The sequence below is a fragment of the Podarcis erhardii genome, assembly GCF_964252035.2.
Source record: "Podarcis erhardii genome assembly, chromosome: 8".
Lineage (NCBI taxonomy): Eukaryota > Metazoa > Chordata > Lepidosauria > Squamata > Lacertidae > Podarcis > Podarcis erhardii.
The window spans coordinates 12763793-12789606 of NC_138499.1; the positions used below are offsets into that span (position 1 = coordinate 12763793).

General features: G+C 47.9%; 2 long non-coding RNA genes across 4 annotated transcripts in view; one reads left to right on the forward strand and one right to left on the reverse strand.

Annotated features, from left to right (window-relative positions):
- LOC309349160 overlaps nt 1-16989 on the forward strand; it is an 88146-nt gene extending 71157 nt beyond the window's left edge. The window contains exon 2 of the long non-coding RNA XR_014159780.1: nt 16108-16989. This is a non-coding gene — a long non-coding RNA (uncharacterized lncRNA). The remainder of the gene's footprint in view (nt 1-16107) is intronic.
- LOC309349113 overlaps nt 1-25814 on the reverse strand; it is a 144730-nt gene that overhangs the window by 49302 nt on the left and 69614 nt on the right. The window contains exons 3-4 of one of the 3 annotated variants that reach the window (XR_014159725.1): nt 19625-19814; nt 6931-7219 (exon numbers count right to left, since the gene is read on the reverse strand). The exons of 1 other annotated variant lie outside the window; for it this stretch is intronic. This is a non-coding gene — a long non-coding RNA (uncharacterized lncRNA). Of the gene's footprint in view, nt 1-6930; nt 7220-19456; nt 19815-25814 lie in introns of those variants that run through there. One more of the 3 variants, XR_014159726.1, reaches the window with a different exon arrangement.

The following is a 25814-nucleotide window of genomic DNA, read 5'->3' on the forward strand; positions in this document are numbered from 1 at the left end:
TGGGACCGGGCTGACTGGCCTTTATCTTCTCTGAGGCCAGGGGCGGTCCTGGCCCCCAGGAGACCCGGCTCTCCTGGCCTTAAGGCGAGCACTCCTCCTGGGAGAAACCAGTTCCCTCCGCCTCTCTGCCCAGGGCCTCTGCAGCTCAGGAGAGGCTGGAGGGTTACTGGACCCAGGGGGAGACTCACCTGTAGGCACTGAGTCCTCAACCACCTCTGGAGCCAGAGTAGATTCACCTGGTGCCTGCTCCTGAGGATCCGGCACAGGTGCAGGCGCTTCAGAATCAAGGCCCTGCCCCAGTTCAGCCGGCCCTGGAGGCGGGGACTCCTGTGCAGGCTGGGATTCCTCCAGTTCAGCCTCTGAATCGGATTCCCAGGCCATCACACTGAGACTACACCGTCGTACCTGTCTTTGCTCCTCCCTGTTCATACCTTTTCTGGTTCTGGTCACAGCAGGAAGGGGAGACACCCTGGCTTCTTCAGCAGCCTAGATCCTCTCTGCCTCTTGATCTCACTTCTCCCCAGCCTCTGCTTCTCCTACTTCTGGACTGCCCTCTGCCACAGACTCTTCCTGCTCACTAAACCCGGTTACCTTTTCAGCTTCTGACACCTCCTCCCACTCCCAGTCTTCTCCCTCTTTTCCCTAAGGCCACTCACCGTCGTCCCACCACCACTACCCAGGCTCTGAGCCCTCTTCTCCTGGGGGTTCCCTTGGGGGGTTCCCCAGCTAGTACCTCCCACCGTTCCTCTGCATCCAGCCAGTCCATGGCATCCGATTCCCCAGACCCCTTCTGGCCCTCCTCCCTGTTCTTGCTGCCTTTCCCCCCGACATGCCCTATTCTGGCCTAGGACTCACATACCTAAGGGACCGCCTCTCCTGGTATGCCCCGCGGAGGACCTTAAGGTCCACAAATGACAACATTTTGGAGGTCCCAAGTCACAAGGTGGTTAGATTGGTCTCAACTAGGGCCAGGGCCTTTTCAGTACTGGCCCCAACTTTGTGGAATGCTCTGTCACAAGAGACTGGGGCCCTGCGGGACTTGACATCTTTCCGCAGGGCCTGCAAGACAGAGCTGTTCCGCCTGGCCTTTGGTTTGGACTCAGTCTGACCCTTTTATTTCCCGCCCCTTATGGTTTTGATCTATGGGCTACTTTTAAAATGAGGCTGCATTTTAAATTGCATTTTAACCTGTATTTTAAATTAGGTTTTTTTTCTATTATGTTTTTACTGTAATTTTACTGGTGTTAGCCGCCCTGAGGCCGACTCTGGCCAGGTATAAATAAAATTATTTATTTATTTATTTATTTATTTATTATTATTATTATTATTATTTATTATTATTCCATCCCGTGAAAAGGCAGACAGCAGCAAGGAGCAGCCCTCACCACTGGACGATCACCCCGAGGGAAATACAGCCCCCCCAGGCTGGAAAAAGATACTCCCCAACCCTAAACTCATGGAGCAATAAAACACCTCCATAATCTGTAGAAATGTATTCCAGATGCAACATTTGTGGAATAATATGGCAATGGGTGGGGGACGTCTTCGCAGCAGAAAAACAGACATAGGATAAAAATGGAAGAACCACAGACAATGGGCATGAAAAGGGGTCCTGCATGTGTTTATGGATGGTTGCTTATAGTGCTCCTGAGCATACACAGAGGTCTTATTTGTGAACATCAGTATGAGCACAGAGCCCCTTCTCCCATGCGCCAAACAGCATGGCGATGGAGTAAGACGGCAACCCTCCTCTCACATTTTTTTAATGCGTGGAGGAATCTGCGCACCCCTGCAATGAGAGGTGTGATTTTCTCACCACGAAGGTGGGACTTTCTGTAGCCGCAATCACAGAGCTCCTTCCATCAAATAACAGAGATGCCTAAAGGGTGGGGAGACAACAGAGGCGTTTCACAGGAACTGGCGCAGGTAAAAACTGCGGGAAGCTGCGATAAAGAATCTTCTGCATTCTTTTTATTTTTATTTTTCAAAGTGCACGATACAAAACCAACGCCGTTCCCTCCCGCCGCGGAATTTGCATGGAGCCCACATCAAAAGGCGACAGGGAAAGGGCTTCAAAAGCTCAACGATGTGCCCCACTCTGAACAAAGTAGAAGCTACACCCCTGGCTCCTGTCCCCGCAGCCAGGAGGAGCTCGCTTCAAGCGGGGCTGCCTTGTTAACGCCGCAGAGCAAACAGAGGAGAACTTTTGAACTCCAGAAAAAGAAATAACCGCAAGCTGCGTTGCAAGGTGTTCCCATTCTCCGGGTTCTGACAAATTGAGCCTGGAGTTTGCCACAGAACCCGAGAGAACAGGCTGCCTTAGCAGATGTGACAGAAGGATAAGACGACTGCCGTGGATTAAGAACTGACACTTCGCAAGGCACATCTTTCTTGGAAGAGGAAAAGCCAAGGGACGGGAGAGCATCAACCCAAGACTCTGACCTGGTTGTCACTAGGGACTAGTGTCTGCCAAACTTGTACAGTCGTACCTCAGATCTTGAATGACTTGTGAGTCGAATGTTTTGAGTGCTGAAAGCTGCAACCCCGGAAGTGATTGTTCCGGTTTGAGAACATTCTTTGGAACCTGAACGTCCGTCACGGCTTCCGATTGGCTGCAGGAGCTTCCTGCAGCCAATCAGAAGCTGTGCCTTGCTTTCCAAACTGTTTTGGAAGTCGAACAGACTTCTGGAACAGATTTTGTTCGACTTCCAAGGTACGACTGTATCGGGGGGTTGTATGCTCCTCCACACAACACCCCCGCCCCTTCTTACAGAGAGGACAACTAGCGCCCCAGTTGTTATCAATCTATCTTATTTCATTTATTTTTATTTAGAGTAGGATTTCCCATACTTGGGTCTCCAGCCATTTTTGGACTACGGTTCCCATCATCCCTGACCACTGGTCCTGCTAGCTAGGGATGATGGGAGTTGTAGTCTAAACATAGATGGAGACTGGGAAACCCTGATGGAGGTCGCCGGGGTGGGGGAGATTACCTGTGACGGGACACTGGAGGTATAAATGACTATAGGACTTTGAAAAGCTGGTGTCACAAGACTAAGTTCGTCAATTCCACTGAACTTGATTAGTTTCAAGTGAATTTTGAATGTATGTGTCCTCGTTGTTACTGACCACTGTGAGAAGAGAATGCTGGACTGCCTCCGAGACTGACCTGAAACAGCAGCGTTCTCTTGGTGTTCCTAATAAAACAAGTCATCGGAATATTCATAAGAAAATGCTGATAAAATCAGCAGACGGTAAAAACAAGTAGGCACCAAATTCTTTTTAGCATGTCTGGGGAGACATGTCTAAACAAAAACCTTTTCAGCAGGCATCAGAAACAGAACAACAAAGGAGCCTGCAGATTATCAATAGACGGCAAGTTCCAGAGGAAAGGTGTTGCCATGTTAGTACAGTGGTACCTCGGGTTAAAGAGATGCGGGTGGCGCTGTGGGCTAAACCACAGAGCCTAGGACTTGCCAATCAGAAGGTTGGCGGTTCGAATCCCCGCGACGGGGTGAGCTCCCATTGCTCGGTCCCTGCTCCTGCCAACCAAGCAGTTCGAAAGCACGTCAAAGTGCAAGTAGATAAATAGGTACCGTTCCAGCGGGAAGGTAAACGGCGTTTCCATGCGCTGCTCTGGTTTGCCAGAAGCGGCTTAGTCATGCTGGCCACATGACCTGGAAACTGTACGCTGGCTCCCTCGGCCAATAAAGCGAGATGAGCGCCACAACCCCAGAGTCGGCCACGACTGGAACTAGTGGTCAGGAGTCCCCCTTTACCTTTTACCTCGGGTTAAGAACTTAATTTGTTCTGGAGGTCCGTTCTTAACCTGAAACTGTTATTAACCTGAGGTACCACTTTAGCTAATGGGGCCTCCCGCAATTTCTGTTCTCATCCTGAAGCAAAGTTCTTAACCCGAGGTACTATTTCTGAGTTAGCGGAGTCTGTAACCTGAAGTGTCTGTAACCCGAGGTACCACTGTACCATCAATCGCCTACACTCCTGTTCAGAGGAAGAGGAAGGTATTAACATCTTGAAAGAAGGGAACTCTTGAGGACTAATTTGGAAGCAGCAGCCAATGTCCCAAAAGTGTGGTGCTACCTTTAATTGGCCAAGCCCTTCATATTTCCCTTTGCATTCTTTTCCGAGGCTAAGAGCACTTCATTTACCTACTTAATAGCTGCCCCATAGCAGAAGTACTCTAGGAAGCCAGTGTGGTGTAGTGGTTAAAGTGTCAGACCAGGACCTGGGAGACCTGGGTTCAAATTCCCTACTCAGTCATGAAACGCACTGGGTCATGGCTCTGTTGACATGAGCCAACAGTGTGACGCGGCAGCTAAAAAAGCCAATGCAATTCTGGGCTGCATCAATAGGAGTATAGCATCTAGATCAAGGGAAGTAATAGTGCCACTGTATTCTGCTCTGGTCAGACCTCACCTGGAGTACTGTGTCCAGTTCTGGGCACCACAGTTCAAGAAGGACACTGACAAACTGGAACGGGTCCAGAGGAGGGCAGCCAAAATGGTCAAAGGCCTGGAAACGATGCCTTATGAGGAACGGCTAAGGGAGCTGGGCATGTTTAGCCTGGAGAAGAGGAGGTTAAGGGGTGATATGATAGCCATGTTCAAATATATAAAAGGATGTCACATAGAGGAGGGAGAAAGGTTGTTTTCTGCTGCTCCAGAGAAGCGGACACGGAGCAATGGTTCCAAACTACAAGAAAAAAGATTCCACCTAAACATTAGGAAGAACTTCCTGACAGTAAGAGCTGTTCGACAGTGGAATTTGCTGCCAAGGAGTGTGGTGGAGTCTCCTTCTTTGGAGGTCTTGAAGCAGAGGCTTGACAACCATATGTCAGGAGTGCTCTGATGGTGTTTCCTGCTTGGCAGGGGGTTGGACTTGATGGCCCTTGTGGTCTCTTCCAACTCTATGATTCTATGATTCCTCCCTAAAAGAAGCTCAACAACTTTGCCCTGAACCCCCAAAAAGGGGGTAGATCACTTCTAACTCTGTGAGTAGATCAGTCTCTTGGGAGTTGCCCACCCCTGGTCTAGAGGTTGAGTTGAACCTTAAAGGCAAGGGCATCTGTGTGGCTTAGTGCTGCACTTTGATCAGTACAGGGCAGCGCTGTGTTGGCCCTTGGTCTCCTTTGGTCTGTCCAGGATTTGCGCTGAACTTCTTCGGTGGGGAAAAGCTCGCCTTTATTCCTGCATTGCTAGATGACCCTTGGGGTCCCTTCCAACTCTGCAATTCTCTGGTTTTGGGGTGGAGTCTGCTGCGAGCTACGAAATTCTGCATTAACTGCAGGAAGCTGTTTATTTATGGCAGGGGGTTGGACTCGATGGCCCTTGTGGTCTCTTCCAACTCTATGATTCTATGATTCTATGATTCATTGAAGTCGGTCACAGTCTCTTTGCCTACCTCGCAGAGTCATTGTACAGATTAACGGGGGGGGGGGGGGTAACCATGTACTCCCTGGAGAAAAAAGTGTGATATAGATGCAACAGATAAGCTTCTCTGCTTACCTGCTTAAGAAAGAAAGTCAGGGGTCATCCCCAAAAGTGTTAATCCCGGGAGAAAAAGAAGTCCAAGCGAAATCTCCACATATGCACAGTCCGCCTTGGGCTCATTTGGGAGGAAGGACGAGTTAAAAATTTAATAACTGCAAATAAAATAATATCGCTGTAGGAACAACCATTGACTTTGCACGTGTGGCTCAGCCAACACAGATAGACTGTGTGTCACTTCAAACACAGTGCAATTCTTTCTGAGTCATGAAGCAACAGGGGGTGTTTAAATGATGCGTTTGTAGGGAAGAACTAGGCTTGCATTGATGCATCTAGAGATTTTGGGTTGCTCAGTTTCTCTGGACCATATCAGACAAAACTCTCCAAGCAAATCTTTGCAGATTTGCCTTAGCCACTGGCACAAGTGCAAACGATGGAGGTCTTTTAGGACTTCCAAAAGATACAGAAGCAAGTCTGAAAGGGAAGGAGCTCCACAGCCATCAAGAACATCCACTAGCTCTCTCTGCAGAGGTAAAGGTAAAGGGACCCCTGACCATTAGGTCCAGTCGTGGCAGACTCTGGGGTTGCAGCACTCATCTCGCTTTATTGGCTGAGGGAGCCGGCATACAGCTTCCGGGTCATGTGGCCAGCATGACTAAGCCAGTTCTGGCGAACCAGAGCAGCGCACAGAAACGCCGTTTACCTTCCCGCCGGAGTGGTACCTATTTATCTACTTGCACTTTGATGTGCTTTTGAACTGCTAGGTTGGCAGGAGCAGGGACCGAGTGACGGGAGCTCACCCCGTTGCGGGGAATCGAACCGCCAACCTTCTGATCGGCAAGTCCTAGGCTCTGTGGTTTAACCCACAGTGCCACTCTTGTCCCTCTGCAGAGGTACACAGCACAAGTAGCACACCAAGAAATGATGCTGGTTGCAGCTTTGCAGTTTGTCGTGCACCTGGAAGGGAAACTCCTTCTGGGCAAGGAGCCAAGTGGCTGGCAGAGGAGCTCCATGCAAAGGCAGCTGTATCACTCTGTCCTTTTCCCCTAGATTGAAGGACAGAAAGAGGGGCAGGTGAGCTAGGGTCTCTTTGTGTGGTGTAGTGTGGTGTAGTGGTTAAGAGCGGTAGACTCATAATCTGGTGAACCGGGTTCGCGTCTCCGCTCCTCCACATGCAGCTGCCTGGTGACCTTGGGCCGGTCACACTTCTCTGAAGTCTCTCAGCTCCACTCACCTCACAGAGTGTTTGTTGTGGGGGAGGAAGGGAAAGGAGAATGTTAGCCGCTTTGAGACTCCTCCAGGTAGTGATAAAGCGGGATATCAAATCCAAACTCCTCTTCTTCTCTTCTTGTGGATGGGGCAGCAGCATGCATGCAAGCCCCATCCATCCCCAAAGACCCCCAGGCCCAGCCCCACCCACCAACTCCACTTCAGACCTTCCCATGCTGAAATTGGGGTGTAAGGAAGTCCTTGGGACCCTCCTCTCAACTGGGACCCCGATAAAGTCCAGTTCCCAAGCATGGAGATTTCCAGTAAGTTCAGTGGGATGACAGGCCTTGCATTCATGCTCCTCCCCACATATCCTTTGGGGCAAATGCCAGAATCTGTTTAAAGTCTCAACATCCCTTAGCAAAACTGGGTGTTCCAGGCGACAGGCTGCTGCTGTTGACGATGGTTTCTTTGTGAACGTAATTAGCGATGCCATCTTACCGCTTTGGGGAAGGAAAAGAAAAAAGATGTTGTGACTTGTGTTATGTTATTTATTTTGCAAACTGCCTCGAGTAAGATTTCTATCGCGAGGGAAGCAGGGTGCAGACACCCAAATAAAACTAAAAACAAAGAATAAAGGCACATGATGCCATTGTTGCCTTTGTATCCCCGTGACTCGCCTCTTTGATTTATGCCTGCAAAAGTGAAGGACCTTAAAAGGAGATATGATAAAATCTTGCTGTGTGCCTCTATAAAATGAGGAGAAAACCTTCAAAGTTAGAAATAAAGGGAGATGATGGACAGCAAACAAGCAATTTCCGATCGCCAAGCCCCTCTAAGGCCACCGGCCTCCTCCAAAAGGGAACACTCCTCATTTTTTCCCAGGGCTGCATCCCACATTCCTGACTTAATTATTCTGCCCCTTCTCTTCTCCAGCATCTCAGGCACACAGCCAGACTTCCATCCTTCCCTTGACCCCAAGTCTATTTGAAATCTTTATTCATGTCTTAATCACTTCCTGTCTGGACTGCGATTTCTGCTTTTTTAAAATAAAAAAATAGAAAACACACAACCGGTATTTAAAAACATCAGGGGGTCCTGTACAAGAGACTTCCTTCTTCCAAGGAAAAGGAGGAAACACAGCTTCCTGGTGACTGTATCACTTCAACAAATGAAAAGCTTAAAAAAAAAAAAAGGAGGGGGGTTTACTCGGCTTCTCTTTCTCTCTCACAATCTTTATCCATTTAGACGATGCTGCCCTGGCCGCTGCTTCTGAGCTTTACATGGTTTGCGTACTGTTAAGCTGTGGGTGAACATATCAGACAACACAGCGGTTCTTCAAACAGCTCTTGTTTATTCACAGGCCAGAACAGAATAAACTGAAGGGTTCAGCCAGCCTTCTTATATAGAGCTCCAGTACAACGCAACTGTAACCACTTTCTGTAACTATCCAATCACTGAACGTCACTTTCAATCCCCTATTTGCATATGTGGACCTGAGTGAAAACTATCTACAGTATCCACCTGCTGGCCCAGGGTGAGAACTTCAGTACATAACAGGTACCATGCAAAATCCAGATGCCGTGCTAACATGTCCTACACGCGAGACCCCTCTAGGCCTGGGCGACACATTGCTCCCAGGACTGGTTTGAGGGCCAGAGTACGATGGTGCCTTCATCTAGCGATATATCTGGGGCTGGTAATGCAGTACCTTGCTTCTTGAACGCCTGGTGACTCAAACATTTTGGCTCCCGGATGCCGCAAACCTGGAAGTGAGTGTTCCAGTTTTTGAACGTTCCTTGGAATCCAAACATCTTACGTGGCTTCCGATTGGCTGCAGGAAGCTCCTGCAGCCAGTCAAAAACTGCGCCTTGGTTTTCAAACGTTTTCGGAAGTCGAATGGACTTCCGGAACGGATTCCATTTGAGAACCAAGGTATGACTGTACATCACAATGTTGAAAAGCTGACATCGCCCAGCCCTGGAGACCTCCCTAGGGAGCTGCGAATTGCTTGCAAGTTGATGCCTTTCCAGGTGTGACCGGAACAGCCAAAGAGCCGTACAGGTAAGGAAGGTATCTTGTAGCTGCATAAACAAGCGACAGCCAGACCAGTTCATTCTAAGACAGAAAAGAACCAATAGAGGAAGCAAAACCTCAAATTTATACTGTTTTTATTTTTTTATTTAATGACTTCACTCCATTGGTTAATCGTCATGTACACCACCATGAGATCCTTGGAGAAAAAAGTGGGATATAAGAGACATAAGAGACATATATTTTGAGGCTTGAAGGAGCTGAGATTCCTGCACTGCAGGGGGTTGGACTAGATGACCCACAGGGCCCCTTAAAACTCTACAATTCTAGGTCCTCGCCGCCCTTGTTACACGTGGACGTATTTCGTATGAACATCAGCCTTGTTTGAGCACCTCTTTGGAAATCTGGAAGGCTTATACAGACATAAATGTTCCTGAATCCTTCATGTGAGCGGATGGTTTTATTTGATTTCCCCCCTTTTCCGTTCCTTGTGCAATCAGATGTGTAAAAATTCAGCTTTTGATTTCAGTTTCTACTGAAATGAGGCTGCATTTTAATGTTGTACTTTAATCTTGTTTTTGAGTTGTATTTTAATCAATTCTTTTATACCTGGTGTTAGCCACCCTGAGCCCAGTCTTGGCTGGGGAAGGTGGGGTATAAAAATATATGATTAACAATAAAAAATATATAGAAAGCCAGTCAGTCAGGGCGAGCCTTCAGCAAGGAAAAGCGAAGGGGTCAAGCTGAAAATTTGCCCAGGAACTGCAGGAACAGTTCCATTGTCTGCAACAGTTGAAATGTCCCAATGTTCCTCATTTTGGGTACCGAACTGAAAGCAGAAGGTTCTTCCCGGCCAAAGGCACCAAAAACCAACCAATGGGCTTTTGAAATTGGCCTGGAAGGAAGACATCCCATCCCCATCGCCTTGGCAACCTGACTGCCCACATGGACAGGCTCTTCTCTTCCTTCCCTACTTCAGATGAGCTTGCAGAACGAGGTGCTGGAGACAGCAGACGAGGAAGTGGAAAGAGTTCGTTCCCTCTCCAACTTCTCCATGCAGGGAGGCCCTTTGGGTGCACGCTGCTGACAATGCCTCAGTTACGACAGCCAAACAAGGCGCCTCCTATTTGCATGAGAAGGCACCGCGTAAAACATGTACCAACAGGAGCTGCCCTGCCTATCTTGCAAGCAAACCTACAGAGACAAGAACCTTCCCGGTCTCAGGAAGATGCAAAGAGGGTGTATTCTGGAAGCCGCACATGGTTCGTACGAGGGGACAACTCTTGAAGGAGCCTGGACACTGAGGTCCAGCTCTGAGGGACTTCTTCTAGTAGTACGCTCACTGCAAGAAGTGAGGTTACAGGGAACCAGGCAGAGGGCCTTCTCCTGCCATGTGGAATGCCCTCCCAGCAGATGACAAGGATACAAATAGAGTGGTACCTCTCGGGTTAAGAACTTAATTCGTTCCGGAGGTCTGTTCTTCACCTGAAACTGTTCTTAACCTGAAGCACCACTTTAGCTAATGGGGCCTCCTGCTGCCGCTGCGCTGCCGGAGCACGATTTCTGTTCTCATCCTGAAGCAAAGTTCTTAACCCGAGGTACTATTTCTGGGTTAGCGGAGTCTGTAACCTGAAGCGTATATAACCTGAAGTGTCTGTAACCCGAGGTACCACTGTATCTGATTTTTAGAAGACATCTGGAGGCAGCCCTGTAATGTTTGATGTTTCATTGTGTTTTTATATCTGTTGGAAGCCGCCCGTTGCATGGACGGGCAACAAAGAGAAGAAGGAGGAGGAGGAGGAGGAGGAGGAGGAGAAGAAGAAGAAGAAGAGGAGGAGGAAGAGGAAGAGGAAGAGGAAGAGGAAGAGGAAGAGGAAGAGGAAGAGGAAGAGGAAGAAGAAGAAGAAGAAGAAGAAGAAGAAGAAGAAGAAGAAGAAGAAGAATTCAGGACGAGGAGATGGTGGCATGTATTTAGGACCTTATACAGAGTCAGACCATTTGTCCATCCAGCTCAATGCTGTCTGCAGCAGCATTCCAGGGTTTCAGAAATGCCTTAAAGGTAAAGTTAAAGGTAAAGGGACCCCTGACCATTAAGTCCAGTCGAAGACGACTCTGGGGTTGCGGCACTCATCTCGCTTTATTGGCCGAGGGAGCTGGTGTACAGCTTCCGGGTCATGTGGCCAGCATGACTAAGCCGCTTCTGGCGAACCAGAGCAGCGCACGGAAACACCGTTTACCTTCCCGCCGGAGTGGTACCAATTTATCTACTTGCACTTTGACATGCTTTTGAACTGCTAGGTTGGCAGGAGCAGGGACCGAGCAACGGGAGCTCACCCCATCGCGGGGATTCGAACTGCCGACCTTCTGATCAGCAAGCCCTAGGCTCTGTGGTTTAACCCACAGCGCCACCCGTGTCCCTTCAGAGATGCCTTAACTGTTGTTAAAGAGAACCATTATTCAAGCACTCCTGCTGCATCAGGAGTTTACTTAAATTGGTGGGAAACGTGAGAGCATCTAGCAGCCTGGATAGCTCAGCTGGTTAGAGTGTGGTGCTGATAATGCCAAGGTTGCAGGTTCGATCCCTGTATTCCTGCATTGCAGGGGGTTGGACTAGATGATCCTCAGGGTCCCTTCCAACTCTGCAATTCTATGACTCTATGGCCTTTAAAAATGGAAGGTGCAGCAAAGTCTTCCCATCCTATGCTCGGAAATCTTTGATTTTCAGTATCAAGAGCTTCTGTTTTCTTTGGAGACCAGAAAACTTGAATGCAAGTCAAGAGGTAAGTTTAGCCTTTCAGAGAAAAAAATAAAGTATCAGGAGTCCTGCCTTACCTTATTACCAGTTTGTTTGGAAAACCAGTAGGAGGAGTGATTTAGTTACACAAAAACACAATGCAACTTGGTGGCCTCACCTAACACAAATGCCTTAGTGGAAGCTTCAAATGAGGTTTTAGCCTCGGTTATTTTATCCTCTTCCCTTTTTTAAAAAAAACCAACTTCTCCCAGCCCAACTTTGAACGCTACTTTCAGGTTTGCTGGTGGAGCATCTGGAATAAAAATAACATTGCAGTGAGATTACTAGTTTGTAAGTCCAGCTGCCACCGTGTCCTTGGCTGAATGGTTCAAACTTGCTAACACTCGAAGAGGAGCTTTTCATCAAATGTACCAAATCAGGTTCTGCAAAGTGGGACAATTTGCATCAGAGATCCAGTTTGCATCGGAGATTTTTCAGATGCATGTTTATTTTACTCGCATTTAGTGAACAAAGTGAAACACTTCAAGACTGTCATATTTGATTAGCATTTTATTTGCTACTGACGTCCATTCTTGCTTATTAATGAATTTATAAATTGGGGGAAATTCCCACCCAACCTCACTGGTGAAATTAAGGTACAATACGATTAAAACTAAAATCCTATGCACATTGACCTGGCAATGAACAACCTACCAGGCCTCTTTCTTTCTTTCTTTCTTTCTTTCTTTCTTTCTTTCTTTGCTTTATTTTCAAAATAAAACGAAACAAACTTTTACAGTCCCACAACTCACCTTCAACCCAAACACATGTGGCGATCCTTTATTTCTTTTAATTTCCCCACATCTACTTCTTTGGAAGCAGTCTTGCTGTCCTAACCTACCTAAGATCAGGCTACAGCTCAGTAGCTCAGATGTGGGGAACCTTTGGACCTCCAGATGTTGTGGGAACACAAATCCCATCAGCCCTAGTAAGCATGGCCAATGGGCAGAGATGATGAGAGTTGTAGTTCGGCAAACATCTGGAGAGTCGCCGAGACCATATAACACCGGTCCTGAAAGACATACATTGGCTCCCAGTATATTTCCGAGCACAATTCAAAATGTTGGTGCTGATCTTTAAATCCCTAAATGGCCTTGGCCCAGTATACCTGAAGGAGCGTCTCCACCCCTATCGTTCAGCCCAGACACTGAGGTCCAGATCCGAGGGATTTCTGGTTGTTCCCTCACTGCGAGAAGTGAGGTTACAGGGAACCAGGCAGAGGGCCTTCTCAGTGGTGGCTCCTGCCCTGTGGAACGCCCTCCCATCAGATGTCAAGGGAAAAAAGAACCATCTGACTTTTAGAAGACATCTGAAGGCAACCCTGTATAGGTATGTTTTTAATGTTTGATGTTTTATTGTGCTTTTAATTCTTTTGGGAGCTGCCCAGAGTGGACGGGGTATAATTTATTATTGTTGTTGTTGTTGTTGTTGTTGTTGTTGTTGTTGTTGTTGTTGTTGTTGTTATTATTATTATTATTATTATTATTATTATTATTATTAGTTCTCCACGTTTTGTAGCAGTGCATCATGACACATCATTTGAAGACCAATGGTCTACACCAAACTTCCTCAACCTTGGGTCCCCAGATGTCCTTGAACCACAACTCCCATAATTTCTAACCACTGGCCATGCTGGTTAGGAATGATGGGAGTTGTAGTCCAACAGCATCTAGGATCCGGAGGTTGAGAGAGGCTGGTTGGGATTTTCAGACAAGGGTCTTCCACAGCCTGACACCTGGAAATGCCCAAGATTGCAGCTGGCTCCTTCTCCAACGCAGGTGATTTCTTGTAGTACACCAGTTTCAGAAGTATAGCATAAAATCCCCAAACTTCCAAGTTGTCATCATGGCTTTTCCCCAAGCACAGAGAGAGAAATACATGTAAAAAGGAACATTCGCATTGCACAATCTCACGGCTGGCTCGCTCGGCTGGAAAAGAAAACCACTGGCCGCTTGGAGCAGCTGCACCTCAATGTGTTTTCTTCCACCTCATGGTTCCTTCTAACTCCCCTTGCCTCGTGCAGAGAGGGGCATTGTATCCCTTCCTCTTTGATATCCGATCGCTTTCTTTGCCAGCCTCTTTGAGCAAGAATCCTCGTCCGTGGGTCTCTTCCAAGCAAGCTGGGCTGGCTGCCTCCTTCTTCAGCTGGCACTGAACCTGCCCACCCCCCACCCGATGATTACAAAAGGAGCCGGCAATTATTACGCAAGGTTATTAACAGCACAAGGCTTATTCCCCCTCCAGGCCAGATCTCAGGTGTGTGTGTGTGTGTGTGTGTGATGAAACCGCCCTACTGCATAAATGGTGAGATTCACATTTGTGACTCTGTCTCCTTTCGCCTCTGGCCCTGTGGTCCTCATTTCCTTCACCGGAAGAGACAGGGACAAACAGCTTAAAAATGGTTACTTGTTTCCTGATCTATTTTGCAGGATAATCTCAGGAGAAGGCGTAGCTATGGTCTGGGCCACACCGGTATAAAAACATGCAGATCAGAGCAACGTGTGGTCTTCTGGATTCTGCTGGACTACAACTCCCATCATCCGTGCAGGCTGTGCCCGATGCGAGTAGTTGTTTGAAACATCCGGAGGGCCACAGACTCCCCGCCCGATATAAATTTTGAGGGCAAGGGGTGAAGGGAGCTTAGATGCTCGAAGAACAGGTTAAGTGTTTGCAGCAACCACAGAGCAGGAACAAACTTTAATTTGGCAGTTCCCAACCTGTGGGTCCCCAGATGTTGTTGGACTACAACTCCCACCATCCCTGAGCTCTGGCCTTGCTTGCTACAGATGATGGGAGTTGTAGTCCAACAACATCTGGGGACCCCACAGAACTATTGCTTTAATTGCTTTCACCAGATGAATGCTACAAACCCGTTGTTACTCGCCACAGCGACTGGGAGTAGCTAGCAAGCCGCTGGCCTGCTCATTCAGGAGCCTTTCTGGTTAATTTGGCTAGAAATCATTTCCGCGTGGCTTTCCGTGCAAGCATCTTGCACAGTTCCCACACCACCACCCCTCCCCACCCTGGAAATGATCAACAGGTGGTCTGGTGGCCAAAGCATCGTTGGCAGCGCATTGATATGAGAAAAGGATTGGCTGGAGGCTTGGGTCGGAAGAGGGGTCCCAAAGACGGCAAGAACAGCCCAGGTATACCTGAGAAAGAGAGGTGAGCCGTTTTACGGCAGGGATGGAAAACCTCAGGCCTGGGGATGTAGGACGTGTGGCCCTCCAAGTCTTCTTATGTGGCTTTCAGGACCCTCCAGAGGCCACACTCTCTTTCTCTACAAACCACAGGCCTCACCTCAAACGATTCCGCCTGCCCTTGAGCTCGTTTGCCAGCTTAGAGGGCAGAGAGGGCTGTGTGAGCCTGCACAGAAGCTTGCAAAAAGTAAAAATGACAGTCATTGCTTCAACCCTAGGCCCATCCGCCACTGGCATGTGGCCCCCGGAAACCTGCGTGGACCGGAATGTGGCCTCTGGTCTGAAAGACAACCCTCCCAGGTCACAGAAAAGCCAGAACCAAGTTTGGGATGAGATCGTGTGGATAACGCAGGCTGCCATTGACTGAACAGCGTTCCCACAGACAGTTTTCGCTCCCTCTCTCTCCTCTGTAACATCCTGAGTTTTCCTGCCTCATTCCCGGCAGGAGAGAAAGAGATAAATCTTTATTCGCAACAGTTCGAAAGCACGTCGAAGTGCAAGTAGATAAACAGGTACCACTCCAGCGGGAAGGTAAACGGCGTTTCCGTGCACTGTTCTGGTTCGCCAGAAGCGGCTTAGTCATGCTGGCCACATGACCTGGAAGCTTTGCTCTGGCTCCCTCGGCCAACAAAGCGAGATGAGCGCCGCAACCCCAGAGTCGGCCACGACTGGACCTAATGGTCAGGGGTCCCTTTACCTTTACCTTAAACGCAGAAAAGGAAATTTGATATAAGAGCACAATTTAAAGTCCTGAATCAGCAGTTAGATAGTGGCCCTCATTCTGATTGTCCCTGCTGTTATCTGCTCATTTTGATCTGATAGAAGAAAGGACATGGTGGCAGTGGTTGAGTGCCCTGGGATGGTTAGTACGAGTGGGGTGATGATCTCGTTTCTCAGGTCTTTGTAGAGAGTACAGGACAGGGGACGTGTGCCGCTGTTTCGGTGCTACCATCTCCACAGAGGCAAAGACGTTTCTCAGGCGGGATCTTCTGGAATCGACCCTCAAGTACCGCAGATGGCAAAACATCCAGTCTTGCAAGTATAAAAGCACGTCTGAATTTTGGGATGCTAAGTTTGTGCAGATATGGAGCCAGAGAATCATGCTCGATATCTTTTAGACGTTGACCAATTAGACTGTTTGTTTTAGTAGGGCCCATAGTGAGTAGGTGTTGTGGGGAGTGAAGTTTTTGATAGACGGTTTTCCCCGGCAGGAGACATGGGCCGGGCAAGAGAGGTGGGAGACAACTAAACAAAGGGATGTTATTTTCCTCGGCCGCCCAAGCACCTTCCATTTTGTGCAGAGGAGAGAGACCAAGAAGAGGAACAGTTGAAGGAGATGGGTATGTTTCGCCTGGAAAAAGAGGAGACTGAGAGGAGATATGATAGCCACCTTCAAATATCTCAAGGGCTGCTACCTAGAAGATGGAGCAAGCTTGTCTTCCCTTGCTCTGGAGGGTAGGACTTGAACCCATGACTTCAAGTTACAAAAAAGGAGATTCCGACTAAACATCAGGAATAACTTTCGGGTAGTAAGGGTTGTTTGACAGTGGAACAGTCTCCCACCAGAGTCTGTGGACTCTCCTTCCTTGGAGGTTTTTAAGCAGAGGCTGGATGGCCATCTGTCATGGATGCTTTAGCTGAGATTCCTGCATTGCAGAGGGTTGGACTAGATGGCCTCGGGGTCCCTTCCAACTCTACAATTCTATGATTCTACGATCCACAATCCTAGGGAACAACAAGAAGAAAATAGAAACCCAAGTTTCTAGTTCTTAAAGGCAGCAATTATGAAAGTACTTTGGCGATTCCAGAGAGCACACTCACTAAGCAGTGCGGAGCTACGGGGACAGGTACACTGAACCTGTAGACTCATTCCTTCTGCCGCGAATTGGAAATAGAGGAGGCACTACATTAAAAAGGGTGAGTATATGCCAAGGTTCTTGATATGCCGAGGTTCTTCTTAGCAGAGGGTTTCACAGCGAGTTTGGTGCAGAGCATATAGAGTCCTGATGGGCTCTACGGGGGTCTGGCACTCGGCACCTTTGTAAAATGAAACAAAACTGAATAACGACCCTAAAAGAAGACGTGGAAAAGAAGAACCTTCTCATTTTCTACTCCAAGGAGAGAGAAAGAGAGGCAAGAAGGAGCCCCTATTCTCCCAACAGTTCAGAGAGTGCTGCCAAAATGAAATGCCTACTTGCAAGAAAGAAAGAAAGAAAGAAAGAAAGAAAGAAAGAAAGAAAGAAAGGGAATTCTGTTGTGTTTTCCCTACACACATACTTGGCATTCATCTCTGCATCTGCCGATCTGCCGTTCGGCGTCTTTTATTTCACTGCGTCAGATCTGGTTCCAAAGGCAGGCCGCCGGTTCTGCAAAAGCCCCCGTAAATAAATAAAGCAATTCACACTTTAGAAACCCAGCAATCGCCCGTCACAAAAGGCGGCACAGGTGCACAAGAAGGCCATTATAGTGAAAGGGACCCAAGGCAGAGATTCGAGCAAGGAAGTTCAATGAACTCCAGACGTCAGTAGGTGATTTATTATCCAGAGACCTCCCCGATCAGCCTTCTTAGCAGAGTCCCGGTTAGGGAGATGTCCCTCTTGATTCCATTTTACTCAAGCCCATTGCAAATACGTTTCCTGCAATGCTTCCGTAGTCTGGGGTCGGTCTAGCACAGGGGTAGGCAACCTAAGGCCCGTAGGCTGGATGCGGCCCAATCACCTTCTCCATCTGGCCGATGGTCTGAGAATCAGCGTGTTTTTACATGAGTAGAATGTGTGCTTTTATTTAAAATGCATCTCTGGGTTATTTGTGGAGCATAGGAATTCATTCATTCCCCGCCCCCCCCAAAAAATATATTCCAGCCCACCACATGCTCTGAGGGACGGTGGACCAGCCCACAGCTGAAAAGTGTTGCTGACCCCTGTTCTACCACATACTGTTTCTCTTTCTCTCTCTCTCTCTCTGTCCCGTTCTATCAAACACTCTGGTCCAAGGGCTAGAAAATAAAGTGGTACCTTGGGTTAAATACGCTTCAGGTTACAGATGCTTCAGGTTACAGACTCCACTAACCCAGAAATATTACCTCGGGTTAAGAACTTTGCTTCAGGATGAGAACAGAAATCGTGCAGCGGCGGCACTGCAGCAGCAAGAGGCCCCATTAGCTAAAGCGGTGCTTCAGGTTAAGAACAGTTTCAGGTTAAGAACAGACCTCCAGAACAAATTAACTTCTTAACCCGAGGTACCACTGTACTCGAAGCAGGTTAAGGGGCAACAAAGGGTCTGGAAACCAAGCCCTATGAGGAATGGTTGAAGGAGCTGGAAAACAGTTGAAGGACCTGGAAAAGAGGAGACTGAGAGGAGATATGATAGCCTTCTTCAAATATCTCAAAGCTGTCACACGGAAGAGGGAACAAGCTTGTTTTCTCCTGATCTGGAGTTTCCCAGAAAATTCGGAGTTGATTGTTTTTTTTCCTGGAAAACAAAAATCAGTTTGTGGCATAGCGATGCAACTAAGCATGTTCATTTTATCTGTGCTCCAGAAGCAAGCAAAGAATTAGAAACACCAAGAACCATATGCCAGGATACCACCCGAAGTTTCATCGCATGAAATTACAACTTAAAACTCCCTACAAAATTTCCAAGTGATGATGCTGCAATTTAAGGAATGTATCATCAAGCTGGAACATGCAAAGAGGAGGGCGACCAAGGGTCTGGAAACCAAGCCTGATGAGGAATGGTTGAAGGAGCTAGGTATGTTTAGCCTGGAAAAGAGAAGACCAAAGGGAGACATGATAGCCATCTTCAAATATCTCAAGGGTCATCCCATGGAAGAGGGAACAAGCTTGTTTTCTCCTGATCTGGAAGGATGGACTCAAACCCATGGCTTCAAGTGACAAGAAGGGACATTTTGACTAAACTTCTAGCAGTAAGACAGTTTGACAGTGGAACGCTCTCCCTTGAAAAGTGTGGTCTCTCCTTCCTTGGAGATTTTCAAGCACTGGTTGGATGGCCATCTGTCATGTATGATCTAGTTGAGGTATTTGCACTGCAGGGGGGTTGGACTAGATGACCCTCGGGACCCTTCCAACTCTATGATTACATGAGAGTTGCAGCCCAGCAATATCTAGAGGGCCAAAAAATGCTATGATGCAAGCACTGAGCTCATTGGAGGCAAGGAATTTGCACAGGGTTCAGGCTGGATCCCATCAGAGCTCCGATGTTGCTTCAGCAGCAGCCAGCCTTAGAGTAAGGCTTGTTAGAAGTTCCGCCTTCCTGAAGAGGTCCCTCTTCAGCGGTTCTCAACCTGTGGGTCCCCAGATGTTGTTGGACTACAACTCCCATCATTCCTGAGGTCTGGCCTTGCTAGCTCGGAGTAATGGGAGTTGTAGTTCAACAACATCTGGGGACCCACAGGTTGAGAAAGTCTGACTTAAAGTTTCTGCAGTCTTCATGGCTTAATGAGGATTCAAACACTGGCCTCCCAGGTCCTAGTTCGGCACTTATAGGACACGGGTGGCGCTGTGGTCTAAACCACTGAGCCTCTTGGGCTTGCCAATCAGAAGGTTGGCAGTTCGATTCCCCACAATGGAGTGAGCTCCCGTTGCTCAGTCCCAGCTCCTGCCAACTTAGCAGTTCGAAAGCACACCAGTGCGAGTAGATTAATAGGTACCACTGCAGTGGGAAGATAAACAGCATTTCCATGCGCTGCTCTGGTTTCTGTCACGGTGTTCTGTTGCACCAGAAGCGGTTTAGTCATGCTGGCCACATGACCTGGAAAGCTGTCTGTGGACAAACGCCGGCTCCCTCGGCCTGAAAGCAAGATGAGTATCGCAACCCCAAAGTTGCCTTTGACTAGACTTGATCGTCCAGGTGTCCTTTACCTTTTTTACCTAGTTTGGCACTCCAACCACTATGCAACGCTGTCTTTCAATACCTGTAGACACCAGTTTGCCAACAGCAGATGTCAAGGAAGATGTTTCCTTCTGCTGCTTGCCTGAATCCCAGTGGCACCTGGCTGGCCGCTGCTGGAACTGTTGGCCTGATCCGGTTTTTGCAAGCATGGCTCAGCACCTATAAGGATCTAGTTGCAAGGGTTCTTGAAGCCGAAAGTCCCCAGATGCATGCTGGCATCGCAAGCACTCTGAGGGAAGAAAGACGCCAAGGGAAGAAAGACTCTGAGGGAAGAAAGAGCCAAGCCTAATATCTTCCAAATATCACATGCCGCCACATGACCCAATTACACAAAGCATTTCTCTTGCTCAAGCATAGGCTGCGTTAGCCCAGCACGGAGCTGCCAGTGGAAATCCCCTGCTTTAATTAATTTATATATTAATAATAATTTATTATTTATACCCCGCCCATCTGGCTGAGCCTCCCCAGCCACTCTGGGCGGCTCCCAATCAAGTGTTAAAAACAATACAGCATTAAATATTAAAAACTTCCCTAAACAGGGCTGCCTTCAGATGTCTTTTAAAAATAAGATAGCTGCTTATTTCCTTGACATCTGATAGGAGGGCGTTCCACAGGGTGGGCGCCACTACTGAGAAGGCTCTCTGTCTGGTTCTCTGTAACCTCACTTCTCGCAATGAGGGAACCACCAAAAGGCCCTCGGCCCTGGACCTCAGTGTCTGGGCAGAATGATGGGAGTGGAGACTCTCCTTCAGGTATACTGGACCGAGGCCATTTAGGGCTTTAAAGGTCAGCACCAACACTTTGAATTGTGCTCGGAAACGTACTGGGAGCCAATGCAGATCTCTCAGGACCGGTGTTATGTTGTCCCAGTGGCCACTCCCAGTCACCAGTCTAGCTGCCACATTCTGGATTAATTGCAGTTTCCGGGTCACCTTCAAAGGTAGCCCCATGTAAAGCGCATTGCAGTAGTCCAAGTGGGAGATATCTAGAGCATGCACCACTCTGGCCAGACAGTCTACGGACAGGTAGGGTCTCAGCCTGCGTACCAGATGGAGCTGATAAACAGCTGCCCTGCCTCCATGGACAGCTGTGAGTCCAAAATGACTCCCAGGCTGCGCACCTGGTCCTTCAGGGGCACAGTTACCCCATTTAGGACCAGGGAGTCCCACACACCCACCCCCTGTCCCCCCAAAACAGTACAGTGGTACCTCAGGTTACATACGCTTCAGGTTACAGACTCCACTAACCTAGAAATACTACCTCAGGTTAAGAACTTTGCTTCAGGATAAGAACAGAAATCATGCTCTGGTGGCATGGCGGCAGCAGGAGGCCCTATTAGCTAAAGTGGTGCTTCAGGTTAAGAACAGTTTCAGGTTAAGAACGGACCTCCAGAATGAATTAGGTTCTTAACCCAAAGTACCACTGTACTTCTGTCTTGTCAGGATTCAACCTCAATCTGTTAACCGCCATCCATCCTCCAACCGCCTCCAGGCACTCACACAGGACTTTCACCGCCTTCACTGGTTTAATTGTGCAGATGGCATCATGGGCCAATTCAGGGGGAGGGTGGAAACACCTCTGCCAAGGCATGCCAACGCCGGCGACTGGCATAGCCTGCACAAATGGAATGGAGAACAGCGCCAGAGGCTGCCTCACCATCGTTCAGGGCCTATGGTGTGTGCCTTGCTACAGAGAACCACCTCAGCAGCAAACGCATTTGAATAAGCCCATCGCAGAGGAGGCAAACAAACAGCCCCGCTGCTGAGTCAAGCAACTAACAAGGTGCCCAGGGCCGCTGACCCATTTCGCTGAGCTGTTGAGCTGCTGGGGCTCCAACAGCCCAGCAGGCTCCTCGAAAAAGGCCGGCAGCATCAGCAACGAACAGCTTGAGCGCTGCCCAAAATAGCAGGCATATCGCTGCAACAACGGCCAACAGCTCTTTCAGCAGCACCTGTGTCGTTCTCATTGCTATCTAGGAAGAATGCATCCTTCTAGAAAGTCTAGGGATATTTGCAGGGTTAGAAATTCAGGTGTATAAGTTAGACCCCAAACGGCATCGTAAACAAAGGTTGCAGTTGCCACAACCAGTGTTAGAAACTCAGAGTTATAAGCTAGGCTCCAAATGGCTCCTTAAACCATGGTTGCAGTTGCCAAAACAGAATACAGTGGTACCTCTGGATGTGAACGGGATCCGTTCCGGAGCCCCGTTCGCATCCTGAAGCGAATGCAACCCGCGTCTGCATGTGTCACAATTCGCCGTGTCTGCACATGCGCGTGACGTCATTTTGAGTGTCTGCGCATGCGCAATACAGCGAAACCCGGAAGTTACGTGTTCCATTACTTCCGGGTCGCAGCGGAGCGCAACTCGAAAACGCTTAACCCAAAGCTACTTTAACCTGAGGTATGACTGTACAGTGTAACCTCAGTTCTTGAACGGCTCCATTCCCAAATGTTTCAGCTCCCGAACATTGAAGACCCAGTTTTCGAACATTCCTTGGAACCCGAACGTCCGACGTGACTTCCGATCTGCAAAAGGCCTAGCTGTCAGCCAATCGGAAGTCACACCTCGGAATCCGAATATTTTGCAAGTCAAACGTTCTTCCAGAACTGATTAAGTTCGACTTCCGAGGTTCCATTGTATCTAGATGCCATTTGGGGGCAAGATGGCTCTAGTGTCTGTCAATAATAATAATAATAATAATAATAATAATAATAATAATAATAATAATAATTTATTTATATCCCTCCCTCCCCAGCCGAAGCCGGGCTCAGAGCGGCTACCGACAATAAAAGTAACACAGCATTCTAAAATCAATTCATTCTGAAATCAATTCAAAATCAAATTAATGGCAACCATTGGGCTAGAGTTCTGTGAGGATTACCAAAGGATGGGGTCAGACTGTGCCTTGGCCAAAGGCCTGGTGGAACAGCTCTGTCTTGCAGGCCATTCGGAAAGATGTCAAGTCCCGCAGGGCCCTAGTCTCTTGTGCCAGAGCGTTCCTCCAGATCGGAGCCACAGCCCAAAAAGCCCTGGCTCTTTTCAAATGGTAGACTGACTGTGATTCTCAGTTAACATCTGGCTAGTTCAGATGACAACCCGGTGCTAAGATAAGAACTTTGAGAACTTAAAAGAAGAAAAATCACTTTATCCAGAGAAAGTCTGCATATATAGATCTACAACCTCTCCTGGACAATGACAGTTCTCTTTCTCAAGCTCTGGGAGGAAGACCTTTCATTGCCTACAGACAGCCACCCAGTCTTAAACAACTCCTAACCCACAATAATACTACAACCAGACCTAACACGGACACTGGCACCAGAGCCTGCAATAAACCCAGATGCCAACTTTGCTGCCACATACACCCGGACAACACCATTACTGGCCCCAACAACATCACACATACCATCTCGGGACTATTTAATTGCTCATCGTCTAACATTGTGTATGTCATAAAATGCCAACAGTGTCCTTCAGCTCTCTATATTGGACAAACAGGCCAGACCTTACGCCAAAGAATAAACGGACATAAATCGGACATCAGGAATCACAAGACAGAGAAACCAGTAGGAGAACATTTCAATCTCCCAGGACATTCTATACAAGATCTCAAAGTAGCTGTTTTACTACAAAGGAATTTCAGAAATAGACTGGAAAGAGAAGCTGCTGAATTACAACTTATCACCAAACTCAAAACAATGGAGAAACCTGGTCTGAACAAAGACCTTGGATTCTTATCTCATTATACATGACAAAGCCATTTTTCACCTTTTCACCCCTTGCTTTTTCCTGTAAGACCTATTGCAGTCGTTAAGAGTCGTCAACAGGCTCATCACAGCTATCTGCCAATCACCCATTCCCACCACCCTTCTGAGTAATACCCCTCCCCACCTTCTCACTATATAGAAGGGTCTGGAAACTTCTGTTTCAGTGTATCTGAAGAAGTGTGCATGCACACGAAAGCTCATACCAAGAACTGACTTAGTTGGTCTTTAAGGTGCTACTGGAAGGAATTTGTTTTGTTTTGACTATGGCAGACCAACACGGCTACCTATCTGTATCTGCATATATAGGATGCATTGCTAGTGTGTGAAAATATTCGAGATCCAAGGATCTCCAGGCATGCATCTCCAGATGGTAGAGATGTTAGGGTCCATCTTGACGCCTAGGCATCCCCACCTTGGTCGCAAATAGCTGAAAGCCAGGTGCAAAATGCTCCTAGCAGCTGGCTAATTTCGAACGGTGGTTGCAAAGGGCCGATAGCCAACTGCACAATGGGCCTGGCTCACCACGACTCCCATAATCCCCAGCCAAATCAGTCAATCATCAGGGTTGATGGGAGTTGTAGTCCAAGCACATCTGGGAACCCCAGATGGAATGCTGAAGGCTGACTTTGGGGGTACAAAGCATCAGTGTGGTGTAGTGGTTAAGAGCGGTAGTCTCGTAATCTGGGGAAAGGGGTTCGCGTCTCTGCTCCTCCACATGCAGCTGCTGGGTGACCTTGGGCTAGTCACACTTCTTTGAAGTCTCTCAGCCCCACTCACCTCACAGAGTGTTTGTTGTGGGGGAGGAAGGGAAAGGAGAATGTTAGCCGCTTTGAGATTCCTTAAGGGGAGTGAAAGGCGGGATATCAAATCCAAACTCTTCTTCTTCTTCACCCCTATCCCTGCCACAAGAAACACCCCATTTGGAGGCTTGGAGGTCAGGCAGAGGACCAGCCCATCAGCAGTAGTAATCCTTCAAGCCGGTGGCGTAGCAACTGTGCTGTATCATAACACACAGAAACGCACCAGCTTTCAGCATCTGCATGTGTGTTATGACTGTAGCCTCAGCCTCATGTTTTTAAGTAAACATTGGTCTTTAATGCAAGTTACTACTGTTGAAAAACAAGAGAATTAAACCTCCCAGGATTTACGAGCAGTCGTCAAGTCTGATTCCATTTTTAAAACAAAGCAATCGCTGAATGGTTGTGCTGGTTTTCCTTTTGGTTAAACATGGGCCTCTAGAGCTGGATATAAGTTCTTGCAAGAGGTAACTTGTTAAATCAAATAGGTTTAGAATTTAGCGCTGCAGTGGATGGAAGTTTGCTCTGCAATTTGATAAACTTTGGTTGTCGGAATCAGAAGCTCAGGGTTTTCAATCGCCCCTCTCATTTAAGACTGACATACCGATGCCCACATCCCATCACAATATCTTCAGGTCTGCAACTACCTGTGAGTGAGCCTTGGTGAAGTGGTGAAGAGGCACAATTTAAAGAGGAAACCAAGTGGGGACTGCATTCCCAGGAAATGTGGATATGTCAGAATCATTCTGTTGTTGTTGTTTAGTCGTTTAGTCGTGTCCGACTCTTTGTGACCCCATGGACCAGAGCACACCAGGCACTCCTGTCTTCCACTGCCTCCCGCAGTTTGGTCAAACTCATGCTGATAGCTTTGAGAACACTATCCAACCATCTCGTCCTCTGTCGTCCCCTTCTCCTTGTCTTTCCCAACATCAGGGTCTTTTCCAGGGAGTCTTCTCTTCTCATGAGGTGGCCAAAGTATTGGAGCCTCAGCTTCAGGATCTGTCCTTCCAGTGAGCACTCAGGGCTGATTTCCTTAAGAATGGAGAGGTTTGATCTTCTTGCAGTCCATGGGACTCTCAAGAGTCTCCTCCAGCACCATAATTCAAAAGCATCCATTCTTCGGCGATCAGCCTTCTTTATGGTCCAGCTCTCACTTCCATACATCACTCCTGGGAAAACCATAGCTTTAACTATACGGACCTTTGTTGGCAAGGTGATGTCTCTGCTTTTTAAGATGCTGTCTAGGTTTGTCATTGCTTTTCACAAACAGTTCAAAATCAGCAATAGAGGTGAACGCCTTGATATTTGGACCTTTGGCTGCACAATAAAAAGTTGATTTTTTAAAACAAAAACAAAATGCATGCAAGCTGGATTTATTTTTACGGCTTGCAGAACTGGTCAGAGGCTCTCTTGCAGAACGAGAAAAAACTGGGGGGGCTTCCCCCATTGGTAGTTTCCAGTCACAGGGGCTGCCCAGCTTCAAGAAACAGAGCCAAATGTCTCTTTATAGAGGAGGGCCTGAAATGCTGACAGACTCATCATGCAAATAAGATGGAGAGAAAAATGAAATTGTGGCAGATGCAGATCTGACCTACCA